The sequence below is a fragment of the Cryptomeria japonica genome, chromosome 11 (genome assembly GCF_030272615.1).
Source record: "Cryptomeria japonica chromosome 11, Sugi_1.0, whole genome shotgun sequence".
NCBI lineage: Eukaryota > Viridiplantae > Streptophyta > Pinopsida > Cupressales > Cupressaceae > Cryptomeria > Cryptomeria japonica.
In genome coordinates this window covers 479,128,710-479,143,396 of record NC_081415.1, presented here as the reverse complement: position 1 = coordinate 479,143,396, position 14,687 = coordinate 479,128,710, and positions in this window count along the sequence as shown.

Here is a 14,687-nt window from a genome sequence, read left to right as displayed (position 1 = left end):
GATAGAGGTAGAATGTACTACAATAATTATAAAATTGTCTTTTCATTTTTTTGTAACATAATGAAAAGTACACGTACGCTCAGTACTTAAATACATACTAAAAACACAAGAACATGAATTACCTTAATGAAGGTATGCCAATCATGCATTTTCATCCCTAGCCCAAATTCACTTTTCTTTGATATGAGATTGTTTATGTTTGCAGCAAATCCTGTGGGAAATCAAATTTTTCGTATGACTTCTTTTATAGCATTGCTTTGCTGGTCTGTTAATAACCAAGGAATCTCACTTATATTAATCTGGTCTCCATGGCTATTTGATTGAATGACATTTATCATTGCATGATTGGAATCCTGAATGTCACTACATATTTTGACAATTTTTTCTTTGTCATGCCTTCCATCCGATATTTTCCATAATGTCTCTGTTATATTCTTTCCAATATGCATACTCTCAAACAAATGAACAATTTGTAACTGCTCGTAGTAGGGCAACCTACTAAATTATCGGGGATAACTTTTTATTCCCTTAGGAAGGTGGTCATTTATGCCTTCACGACCTTCATGATCATCAATCACATCATAACTAAACAAAACAAAATAGAAAAGATGTTTTATGACAAACCAATTGATGGAATGGCATTACCTTGACGATTAATTCTATTATATTCCAACTTCCACAGGTGAGGTGTCATTCTTTGTGGCTTTGATGTATTCCCTTCTTTCCCATTGAAAAGATGTTTTTCAGTATTTCGATACTTATGATTTTTGTGGAGAAAGTGCCTATACTCATCAAACATCTGCTTTCCTAAACTTTTTGAATGACGAGATTTCATCTTTGGACCACAAACAGGACATGCAAATTTTCTCTTTGTTTGAAGACCTACAAGATAATGTATAATTGGATTAAATATGATAATTTTTTGAATTATAATGTTTATGCACAACTTAAACACTATAACATACCACAAAAATGTGTTAGTCTCGGGGCATTGTGTATTGTCCATAGAAGCATCGCATGGAATTGAAATTGTCTTTGTCCTATTGGTCTAGAGACATCATACATAGTCACACCATTCCATAACTCCAGCAACTCGTCGATAAGAGGCTCAATATATATATTCATATCTTTAACTTGGTACTTACCTAATCGAATGAACAAAAACATTACATAATTATTATGACCATTTTACTGTAATATTTATAATTAAATTTAGACGACTATATTTAAATTATAAAATACCTGGAACAATCATTGCCAACATTATGTGCTCCCTATTTATTGACATCCATGGAGGAATGTTATTGTTGATAACAAAAATAGGCCACACTGAGTAAACAGATCTCATCTCTCCAAATGGATTGACATCGTCTGCTACCAATGAAAGCCTGAGATTACGAGGTTCTTCTTTAAAGTGTGGCCACTTTTCCTCTATGTCCATAAATGCTGAACCATCCACAGACATTCGAATAATGTCATCTAGACTTCTATTGCATCCATGGTAATCCATAAATTGTGCCAAGCTAGTGCACTTGAATAATCATTGCATACGTGGAATAATGGAAATATAGTGAAGAGCCTTGCGAAGAACCCTTTTTGTTATTTGATCTATTCGATATCTACTAATATGACATTTAGGGCATTCAGTTTGAAATTCATGTTGTTTGTGATATATAATATGATCATTGGGACAAGCATCTATTGCTTGATACTCCATTCCAATATCTTTCATAATGACAGATAATTCTCGGTATGAGCGAGGTAGAATATTTGATTGTGGTAACAAAAACTCACCTATCAATCTACAACAACAAAATATAATTTGTTATAATAAAGAATATTAATGGCACAACATGATTCACAGTTTATTATGACATATATGACATGCCTTAACATATGTGACATTGTTATGTTGGATAAACCATTCATAACCTTCAAGTTCACCAACAACAATATAGCAGAGAGAAGAGTTGCCTGCGAGCCTTCATAAAGGGCCTCAGATGCCTTCTCAAGTAGAGGGACATCATGAACAACATCAAGGTCATCTTCATCATCATGATCAGCTGCGCGAGTACTAAATGATGTTAGCATTTGGCATTATAATAGACAATGGAAGATTGTTGGCATTTCAATAAGGATATTGAGAAGGTTGTTGATGATTATGGATATAACTGATTAAGGATGTTTATTGTCTTGATATTATAATTTTGTCATTGATGTCAAGAAATTGATTTTCTAATTCAGTATGATGTTGCCATATCTTGAGAAGTATGATTTGAAGAGTATAAAGATGTTGGTAAAAGACACAGAAAGAATATGATGAATAAGAGGATGAATAAGGTATTCAATGGGCAACTATTACCGAGTCAGACAATGATGAGATCATGATGTTTAGATTGTTTTGACATCATACATATGTTGTAAATTGTAAGGTTAATACTATACTATGTTACCGAGCAAAGAACCTAGTCGGTAAACCCTAAGGAACCTAGTCGGTAAACCCTAATGTTATCACTATCGGTTAATGAAGGCGGAATGTCTACCGAGTGAAGTTTAGTATTTATCGAGTTGTTACCAAGTTGTAACTGAGCTATAACAGAATACATTAAATTGTTACATGCATTAGTTAATGAAGGAAGCTGATGAGCTGGAACTGATTAAATGATTGGTATGCCATGCATGAAGTTTGTTAATGAATCTATGGCAAAGGAAAATTGACATGAAGATCTACAACTCAGATTGAACTGCAATACCCTAGCACAAGTTCCAAGAAATGTATGCAAGTTCCTAGGTGGGGTAAAACATTTTTCAGATCGAAGGATACATTGAACCTGGTCAAAGTTTGAAGATCTGATGGGTATGATTGATCATGGGAAATGTGATCAAGGAGATTAAGCTGTTAGCTAATTTTTTATAAATAGGGAACTATTGATAAACAATGTATGTGGGCAAATGTATGCACATGAATGCTACATAGTGATTACCGAGCACAGAAGCTTGAAGACCTGTTTGAATAACAGAGTATAGAAGCCCAATAGATGGACAAGATTAGTTCTATGTCTAGATCATATTGAGCAAATAAGAATCTGCTTTAGCATTTTAGATGTGAAGTTGCAGATAGATTTTTATTACGGTTATTTTGTAAAAGTGACAGAAAATCTCTTTACCGAGTGGACTTAACAGTCTTATTTGTAGAACCCTCTAGCAAGGTGACATTCTGATTGAGTGTTTGAAATCCTTTAACAAGATCACTTCTAACAAGGTGAAGATCCTAACAGATCTGAGGGAAATCCCTTAACCGGGTCACATCTAGCAATGTGTTTGTAATCTTTAACAGGATTTGCTTTTAACTGAGCATACTCTAGAAGAGTATATTTCTTGGTGGGTCTGAAATCCCACAGTGGTTTTTCCCTATTTGGGTTTCCATGTTAAATCTGGTGTTATGAGGTTTATGATGTTTATATGCTTTTGAGTTTGCATGTTTAGCAGTTTTGGTTATATTACTTAAGTATATGTTAGCGAGGTTGAATCTGATGTTTTATGGAAGATTAAGTTTGTATGATTCACACCCCCCTCTCATCTTGTTGGCTATTGGATCTGTACTTACATTAAGTATCAAAACTATCAAATGAGTCATGGATCAATGTATTTGTACCATCATCTTCAATTGTGTTTTTTGGCTCATGATCGTCATCTTCCATGGGATCATTATCTTTAGCTTTGATATTCACACCTCCATGTTCGTCCACTTCAAAAACCATATTCTCAGGGTTGTGTTGATCCATACCATGTGCTCCAGGGTGCTCAACCTATATAAAATTGATATACATAAATACATGATCTCATCATCACGTGATTTATTATCTATATAAATTGTCAAAATGATATAATGAAAAACTTACCAATGGATGATAATCATGTCCACCTTCAATGGGACCATGCAGCCTACAATGTTTCTTCGCTATTTTAATTAGAAGTCTTCTAGTCTTTAACCCCTTACAAATTTTGCACGGACAATAACATTTTCCATCACCTTTTCTTTTCAAGTTAGACCACAATCTAGCAATTGTCTCCTTATTTTGTTGTTCGTTGATATTGTCTGACATGGTCTTTCTTCACAAGCAAGAAAATAGAAATTATTGTCTGACATGGTCTTTCCCTTGGGAGTTGGCAGATCCTGCTTCCATATTTTAATTCTATTTTCTCAAAGGACAATCCTAAAAATCCATGCATTGCAAACAACTTTTTACACCTTTGTTGGTTGTGGTGGTGTCACAGAGAGTTTACATCAATAAATGAAGAACATGCCAATGCTTTTAATGCAACAGTAGAAGTCTATCTGTTATTCAATATCTCTAGTGAAACCCCCATGATCTTTTGTTGGAGTAGAATTTGTTATATTCTAGAAAGGGTCTTGTCCTTTGTTGATGGGATATTCATCTATCTCAAGAAATAACTATTCTTTTCTCCAACAAGAAGTGGAACTAAATGAAGATCTGGAACCATGAAGTTAATCCTCAAAAGGATTACTATAGTTAGTTTTGGTAGATATTGATCTGGGTAAAATACTAATGTGGCTTTACGAAACATTATGTACTAGCTTAGCATACTCTAACAACTTTGGTGCAATATGCTACATCCAATTAAGTCTCCATTGGTATCTCTATTGTGTTTATGGATTGGGATTCAATGTACTCTTTTTATACACAGATTTTACTTTCAACTGAGGAGGTTTGTATGTACTTACTTGTCTTTCTATTGTATCCCTATTTCAAGAAGTTCTTCTATCAACAAATCATTTGTTGTAAGTTGTACAAGTGGAAGCTTGAACATGCCTTCCATGCTAGCCTTGTTGATACGTTCAACACCATCTTGTGCAACAAATCTTTAGAACTCCATTTTTCCGAATTGAAGAGTGAGTAGTAGGGACAATCTAGGACACTTACATAGGTTTTGCAAGAGAGATAAATAGACCTAAATATTATGGCTTAATAATGATCAATAGGTAAATAGATAAGAAACTCTCAATATCAAAATGACTTTCGCAATTGTCTTTACTAGAAATGGATAGATCTGCTAATAATGGCTTTATGATTGTATGTCAACTTTAGACTCAATCCAAGAAGAGCTATAACTAATACCCGATATCTAGATTCATGGTCTCTATAATATAACAATCCCATAATTATGTTTCCACACATCTATAACACAACACAAACATCATGCTAGTGTTCAGCCATAGCAATTGATATCCTAATTATAGAATGTGAAATATGCACATAACTATGAATAAAGATTAAGAAAAACAAAGAAAGATGCTTATTGCAAACATAAATGACTAATGGACAAGAATTGAATTCATTGTAGATAGTTTTGAATATCAAATTCACTTATTTGTGTGCATTTAGTAACTCATGTACTTGTGGTCAACCATTTATCTCTTTCATAAATTAAACACTTAATTAAACATTAAATGGTTGAGTAATTATTTTTAGTTGAAATTGAAAATAAAATATTTTATTTCAAGACAACTCACACTATTCCCTATCATATTTTAGACTCTCGGTTTTGTTAGTAGTGGTTTGATGTCTTTGGAGCTGATCATTGCATTTCTTTAGTTATGTTTACCAGCCTACTCCCAACCTGTGCCAAAATGGGAGCTTTGGAACAGGGTATGGACATCCATCAAAGCATAAAAGATAGAGGAATTTTGTCAGATGTAGTTGCAACTGCACAAAATGGATTTGTTGAGAAGGCTTTAGAAACTTTCAAGCAAATGCAATTGGCAGGTGTAAAGCCAAATTCTATGACCATTGCTACTATCCTCCCTGCCTGTGCCAAAATGGGAGATTTGGAACAGGGTATGGACATTCATCGAAGCATAAAGGATAGAGAAATTTTGTTAGATGTTGTAGTTGTAACTGCCTTGGTAGACATGTATGCAAAATGTGGAAGCATAGACAAGGCATGTGAACTATTTGATAGAATACCTGAAAGAAATGTTGTCTCGTGGACTGCAATGATTGCTGGATATGCACAAAATGGATTTGTCGAAAAGGCTTTAGACACTTTCAAGCAAATCAAATTGGAAGGCATAAAGCCAAATTCCACAACCTTTGCCAGCATCCTCCTTGCCTGTGCAAAAATGGGAGCTTTGGAATAGGGTATGGACATCCATCAAAGCATAATGGATAGAGGAATTTTGTTAGGTGTTGTACTTGCAAATTCCCTACTTGACATGAATGCAAAATGTGAAAACATGGACAAGGCTCGTGAATTGTTTGATACGATGCCACAAAGAGATGTGATCTCATGTGAACAATCAACACGCACGTATACGGGAGGAAGGGATTGCTGATACAAAATTGAACGCTCACTCCTCAATCACAGTTCTATGGTTTTACGAGATTAAACTAGGACAATTAACCACCACATGTATATTTTTTGCAACATGAAATTAAAAACTAGGGCAATTTGAATCTACCTCATGCGTGGGATTTCCTTCGATGTGGGTTTGATGTTCTTGGGGGTTGAAGTCACCACGTATGCCTACGCGGGATTGCAATTCACAAATGAATTCCTTGCCTCTTTTTTAATTTTGTAATGGCCGTTGTCTTCGGAATTACGATGAAATCGAGCACTTTTTTGAAAAAAAGAAAATTCTCATTGCTAATGCCTTCTTCATCAAAACCAAATGGGTAATTTCCATCGGAATTACGACGAATGCGAGCATTTTTTCAAAAAAAATCAAATTTGGCCACAATATACCTTCTCCGTTGGAAACCTCAGTCGATAATCTAGTCCAAATGTATTAGTGAATTTTCTAGAGTGTAATTGAGAGAGAGAGATCATAGAATTAATCCAACTTAGACCTTCAAATGAGAGGGATAGGCCTCCTTTTATACTTGACCATCCAAAAATTATTTGAATTTTTGGAGAAGACCGAAACAAGACATAAATTCCCACCCACTTGATGTGATCGTTGATGGGACCAAATTTGGGTCTTGATTAGGAGGACCAGGGTGGTGGGGTGCTTTAGGCCTGAGCTAGGACCATGGTTCCTTAGCACCCCAAACTTGGTATTTAGGATTCAAATTTGGATAGGAGATAAAAGGGGAGATAAAAATGCAGGTTTTCAAAAAGTGTGATAAGAATCAAAGCGGGCATTAGGCACTAAAAGATAGAATGCCAAGGTGAGGTCTAGGTGAGGAAGAAATTATATGCGGATACGATTTATGATGCTACTGATATATTATCAACATGTTTAATATTTTATTGACACATAACAATATAAATAAACTTGATAATGAATTTCCCATATACAAGACATATGTAACAGGAAATCTATGATGCATTCTATCTCACAAGAATAATATACAATGATGTAATGATTTCCTCATGAAATAATTTATTGACTATAAAACCAATAACCAATGAACAATATAAAAATATAATCAATTCTACCATAGACTAGACATATCTCTACCATAAAGAATCATTTAATTTAGTTATCTTTTCCCCAAAGATAGAAATAAGTTTATTTGTCACATATATAATCCAAATGCCATCTTGATATTTATTTCAGGAGCTGTGCTAATGTCACAAACGTGCTTATGATATGACTTACTACTTCTTAGCTAAAGATATCTTGGTTCCCAGAGACATCATAGTGTATAGTAGTTGATTAGTTATCAAATTTGATATAATCATTAGTTGTTCAATTCTCATAATTAGTCTCGACATCCTTGATATAAATGTTGGCATTATGTGAACCGGTATGAGGACATAATGACATTGTATGTTGTCATTGATGTCAATATGCTGAAGAGGTGAGAACTGGCATATGTGAGAACCAGTATAACACTGTGAACCGACATTTGTGCCAAAGTGAAGCAGTGTGTTTGTTCAAGGTGAGCCGGCATATGATTATGGGAACCGACACATGGAAGCATTGTATGACTACTGGTTGGTAGTCTCAACTTCAAGGTTTTCGGTTGAAGTGCTTCAAGCCTGTGTGGCTCAACTGGTGACTGTGTGTGATGAGTTAGCATGATAACGATGAACAGATCATGTTGCCACATAAGCCTTGTGTGTGTGAAGGATCTTGCATGAAGGAGATTGTTCCTATCTACCTCGGGAATGTGTAAAGTCTGTAAATGGTGATAACGCGTGATGGGTTATTAGCTGCCATGAAATCGGTGGAAAATGGACGATGGAGAATGTCTTGAGATTGGATCAAGATTGTTGCATTTAATGCAGTGTGCTCAACGGTCAAGATTGAACCGTTTGAATTCCTTAACCTAACAGGTTTAGGGTTTATGCTACCGACCTATCTATTTTCCTATAAGGTCAATGTTGTGTCTCTTTCTGAGGTTGTTGGCAAAAGTTGTGTGTGTGTATCCAAGAGAAGAGAAACGTGATTCTTGCTAGACCAGAGGAGAGAAGTGATACCTACAGAGTGTAAGTGCAGAAGGTGAAGAGGAGCTTAAGCGGATCTGCATTGGCATTGAGTGTTGTTACCAGATCATTGTAATACCTATTGATCTCTAACCACTTCAACAATTGAGAAATCCCTTAACAGGTTAGCTTTAACCGGCTTGCTATAAATCCTTTAACAGGGCGACTCAAGACCATTGAGTTCTTGAAATCCTCTAACAAGGTAACCTTTAACAGGGTTTAACCCTTAATCGAGTATTTTAGCCATCTCTTAACCGAGTGATCCCTAACAGGATCGGTTCCTAATAGAACCTATTGTATCAATCTTTAACCAGACAAGGCTCCTAACAGAGCGAACTTCTAAAGAGTTCAAAAACAAGCTTGTGAGTATTCATCCCCACCGTGGTTTTTCCCAGTTGGGTTTCCACGTGAAAAATATCTATGTCATGTGTGTTGTCTTCTTCATGTGATGCTATGTTGTTTTCTGTCAAAGTGGTGAATCATGTTGATCTAGCTGCTTATATGTATATCTTTGATGGTAGATTACATGTTCATGCATAAGGGTGAAATGGAAATGAAATGTTAGATTGTATGAGAAGATAAGTGTCAACCAGTTTATGCTTGTCTCAGTTATTTTGGGTTTTGTTGGTTGTACTTTGTTTAAGGACCGGTGTTACTGTTTGTCTGTCAATGCACAGTGTCTACAGACAAACCGGTTCAAGAGTGTGTTTTTGTCTGTACTGATTCACCCCCCCCTCTCAGTACCAGTTTGGTACTATTCGTTCATCATTGAGTTATCAATAAAATGATAAATTATTGTTGAATAAGATAACCATTCAATCATATAAGTATTCAATATGATAATGTTTATTTATTTTTTAAATAAAATGGCATATACACAGTATATTATATTATTTAAGTACTCTATTAGCCAAAATTGTTATTTTCATAAGAAATAAATAAAATCTAGTAAATAAAACCTACCTGTAGACTATGAATTAGATTCAAATCAATCCAATTTTCTTTTACAATAAATATTTATGCATATAGCAACAATTTGATCAAATTATGTAATATTTTCAAACATAAAGCATAATATGTACACTATCTGCAATTACTCAATGTTGTAATTAAATCACTTATTATTCACTTGTACATGAGATTACAAATATTAAAATTAGAAATAATTTCACATTTTGACTGCACAGTCCTATCTAACAAGGTAACCTAATTTCTAGACAAACCGCACAAGAACAATACTATAACTACTAAGAAAGAAAATAAAACTACAACAATTAAATGGATACATTTCTCTACTCCATAGACTCCTCTTAACTCCACAACACACCAAAAAAAACAAAAAATTCCCTCAATTTTTTATAACTTAAAGCCCACGATGCCAAACAAAACATGAAACAAAACCAAATGAATTTCCACCATCTCCTTTCATTTCACCTCCTTCAAGAGACTCATAAATTATCAAAAGGTTGGTAGTTAATACTATTAAATACACCTATCCTTCCATTCCAATCTTAGTGGTTTTACTAACACAAATAAATAGTCAAAAAAATTGAAATGAAAAATCCATTTTCGACCATGCCTATGGTCATAAATCCCTTTAAATCTTAGGAATTAGGATTTCAACTTTACTTTGATTTCCATGCAAAAATTAGGATCATAAATCCCTTTAAATCTTAGGATTTAGGATTTCAACTTTACTTTGGTTTCCATGCAAAAATTAGGGTTAAAAAGCTAAAGTTAATTTAGTTTTTTAATGTCACCCTAGCCATGCAATAAGTGTTTATCACTTTATTAGACTTCATATATTACAATTATAGAGATATATAAATGAGTAAAGTATCCATTCGTAACTATTGTAATTAACAAAATTCATTGCATTATAGAAGTGATCAATAAATAATTATATCATTACTACTACTAATGAGTGTGTATTCACATAAACACAACAATTCACGTCACATTAAGTGAATAATTTTAAAATATTATAGTAATACAAAATTAGATACAATGGAAGACAAAGTTTGTATATCACAACAGTCTAAAATTCAAGATACCAAAATGAGGGATTTTACACATGTGAATAGATGAGAAGCAAAACACTCTTTGCTATTATATGATAGGTCACCTTCATGGATCTATTCTATGGCTTTGAAATTTCTATGTGCTTGCAAACTTTGTGTTCTATGGATTCTCTAAAAATTAGAATGTATTATAATGATGTTATTTTTCTTTTAACAGTTGGGGTTTTCTTACCAATTTTATGGCATTTAAAATATACTAATAGAAAATAATATTAAAAAATGTACATGAATTCTGGAATGATTGCAATGGGATTCACATGGACTAAGATGTACACAATTAGATATTCTAGGTTCCTTGCTTGATTTGAATATAGATGTGAAATTATATGATCAAAAGATACAATGTAATGGAACATGATTAGGTCATGATCTTGAATGATAGGATGACAATCAAAATGGGTGCAAATGAATGTATTTTATACATAACATGACACCAAAATGTGAAGAATAGTACAACATTAGCATGGGACCAAAGTAAGATGGGGCTAGTCACTAAATGTTTGGTTTTAATTTTTATATTTAAAAGGAACAAGATCACAACTATAAGGAAGATAATTTGGATTAGACATCAAGACTTTAGATCTATGTATGATAGAATGGGTTAGAGATAAGGGTTGGAGAAGTGTGTTTTAGAATCTACAAATGTACTATACAACCTTGTGTATGGATGAAAATTTGAATATTATTCCTTGTTCTATGTAAGGTTTCCTTAATAATCCTAGATATACATCATAGCTACAAACTCCATTTATGCTTGTGAACTCAACTTGTGATACCTTATGAATTCTCTAAAAAGTGCAGTGCTAGGTGATAATATTTTTGTGTTACACTATTGGGTTTTTTTTCAAGTTCATGGTATTTACATACAATAAACTTCAAACATGCACATAAGTTAAAAAATATAAGCAATGATTAATTCGTACTAAAATTAAAATAAAGAATTAGTTTAACTATATTTCTAAATAAGAGAGAGCTATGAGATATTTCAAAATGGTTATTCTTTCTTAACTTGTAGTTAGCCATAATATAGTGGTATTTTTTTATGGAACTTAGCATTTTGGAGACATAAATGCAACAAATGTATCCTTTTATGTGAACAATAATGATGCTACCATGGCTATTGCTCATATAGGTACCACTTGAAATGAAAGAGTGTTGGACCTACTACTTTAGTTATGCCTAGTACGACTATCTCATATGCAACCAAACAAATATATTGTGATGTTGGATATAACCAAGGTGTGTTAATCTCAGGGTGTTTTTCTCTTGCAACAAATGAAAATGTTAAGCCCTCTTATATAACATAGGCTAGAAATCTATCAAAGTAGATAAATTAATTGGATGCAATACCTTATTTAAGGAGTCATGCCTAGTTATTTATTTAAGGGGAACAATATTTTATCAAAATATGAATAATACTCCAAGCATGGTATGATTTGTTAATTTAACTCATTTTGGTCGAATACTTTGATTTACATACTTAGATTATGAAAAAGGGAAAAATTGTATTAAGGAATTGATGAAATTCATCCAAATATTCAATTGTTCTTTGTTTTGTCATATAAATATATTTAAGACCAAGATATAATTTTGGCAAAAGGGTCTTGGTTTTGGGATAGCCATGTTCTATCGATAAAGCCTTGGTTTCTCTCATTCAACCCCACAACTAAGATTTTTTTAGTCATGCTAATATGAGTTTATCTAGCCTATCTTCCTCTAAATTTTTTGATTGTCATGTTTTTAAGGTATTGGGAATTCGTATTAGGTATATTCTTATCTATTAACCTAGCTACATATTATTTAACTCAGTCTATTATTGTATGAATTGAAGTTGAGATCAATATTTTGAATGCCTTGACTAACAAAGTTTGGTTGAATATATAGGATATTGTACAAGAAAAGCTACTAGAATATGATAATATTTTATTTGGCTGTTGTAAATGATTTCAAGTGGTGCATATTGTTACTAATTATAATGCTAGTAAACCATCATCTTTTAAAAAAGCAACTTGTTAAAACAAAGCATGTTTAGGATATTTATCTATAAATTAGTCACTCTGTGTATTTGTACTAATAAATTGAATTTCTCCTCTCTAAGTCTTATGAAACACAATAAACATAGATATTTTAAAATTCATAATGAAAAAACTTAGGCGGAGAAGGTTTATGTCATGCTCATAACTTTGATTCTTGAGAAAAATGCAAGTTTATTTATTTATTTATTTTTGATGAGCCTATAGCCAAATTACTAGGTAAGGATTAAAAGTCATAGCTCACTTAACCATGTTTGAGAGAATAGTGTTCAACATTTATCTATGTTTATCATACAATTCTATAAATTGACCTTGCCAAGGGTTTCCAAATGTATGCAACATTAGTGGTGTGCCTAGCCTCATTCAACATAAAACAATTGAACAGATTCTTGTAGCTTTACTTGTATCTCTCTCCCTCTCCACCTCTCTCTTCCTTCCCCCATACCATTATCCCTTTATGAACTCTCTCATCCTCTTCTCTCTCTCTCCTAACATCTATATCTCGTCCTTCCTTAGGTCCCTCACTCCCTCCATGTCTACCTCTCTTTCCATCCCTCCCTACTACTCTCTCTGTTTTATTTTGTCTCCTCTCTTCTCCCTCCCCTCTCTAGGATGTCCCCTCCCTTTCTTCCTCTCTCCCTTTCTATCTCCCCCTCCATCCTTAAACCCCAATCTAACCTCTCTCTCCCCCTCTAAGTCTCTTGCTTCTCTTCCCCTCTATCTCCTCTTTCCCTAGGTGTTTCACTATCTCCATGTCTACCTATCCCCTAATCTCTTCTTACTCTCTCTATCTTTCTTTGTTCTTGTCTCTCATCTTTTCCCTCCCACCCCTCTCTAGGTCTCTTAATCTCTTTTTTTTTGTCTTTTCCTATCTATCTCCCCTCCCTCATTTCTCTCATCTCTCTCCCTCCCCATTTACTCCTCTCTCTCTTTGTTACTCTATCCCTCCTCTTCTCCTTCCCTCCCCTCTCTAGGTCTCTCCCTCCCTTTCTTCCCCTCTCCATATTTATCCCCCCACCCTCCTCCCTCCTATCTATTTCTCCCTCCCTCACTCCCAATCCCTCTCTCTATTCTTATGTCAAGGGTATTGGTATAGGGTGTATGGTTTTGGGTTAAGGGTACTAATTATATGGTTTAAAGTATTGTAACTATAGTTGAGGGCATAGGTTGAGGGTGTAGGGTTTAGGGTTGATGGTATAAGGCATCTAAGGTTGATGTGTATGGTCTAGGATACACAGTTTATAGTTGAGGGTATCTATATAGAGTAGGGGTTTTGATAGAGGGTAAATGGTCGATGGTCTTTGTGTCTATGTTTCTCTCTCACTATTCATTCTCTTTGTGTCTCTCTAGGTCTCTCTATCTCTCTCTGTCTATCTCTTTGTCTCTCTCTATCTCTTCTCCATCTATGTCTCTCTCTCTCTCCTTGACTAATTTGTTAAGAGTGGAAAAATCTCAATAAATGTTATTTGGCACTTGCCAAATAACCTATAGTAAAAATAGTAAAAAGGGGCACATGACCCATGATTTAGGCCCACATGCTTTGTTTTTGTTTGGTTTCTACACATTATCCAACAAATAATTGCTTTTCATGGTGTTGACATCTTGTATAAGCATATTTTTCACATTCCATCACCTCTCCACCACCTTTTTGTTTGTTTGACAATGTAGAAGATGAAAATTTGAATTTTTTAGATCAAAATTGATTATATGAGGTAATTTATTTTCATGTTTGTAGAATTCAGATGTTTATTATAAGTTTTTTTGCTTAAATTTGAGAATATGGACTTGTTATTTTCATAATTTTTATTAATTCTATTATATTTACATATAATCCAGCACTGAATTTGAAGGAAGTTGCATAAAAAGATAAAAGTTTTAGTAGTTTGAAGCAAAAAATGAAATACTATGACATAAATTACAATTTGTAATATCGAACCTCAAATTTTAATGTGCATTCTATTTGTCTTAATGCATTTTGTGTTTGTCACCCTGTCACTTAGTTCAATTGAAATTATTTTATTTTTCTCCCTTTGTATTTATTTACTTGACTTTATGATAAAGCAATTGTTGAAGCCTTGAGTTCCCTAATTGAATAATTTTGGAAGAATAACACAAG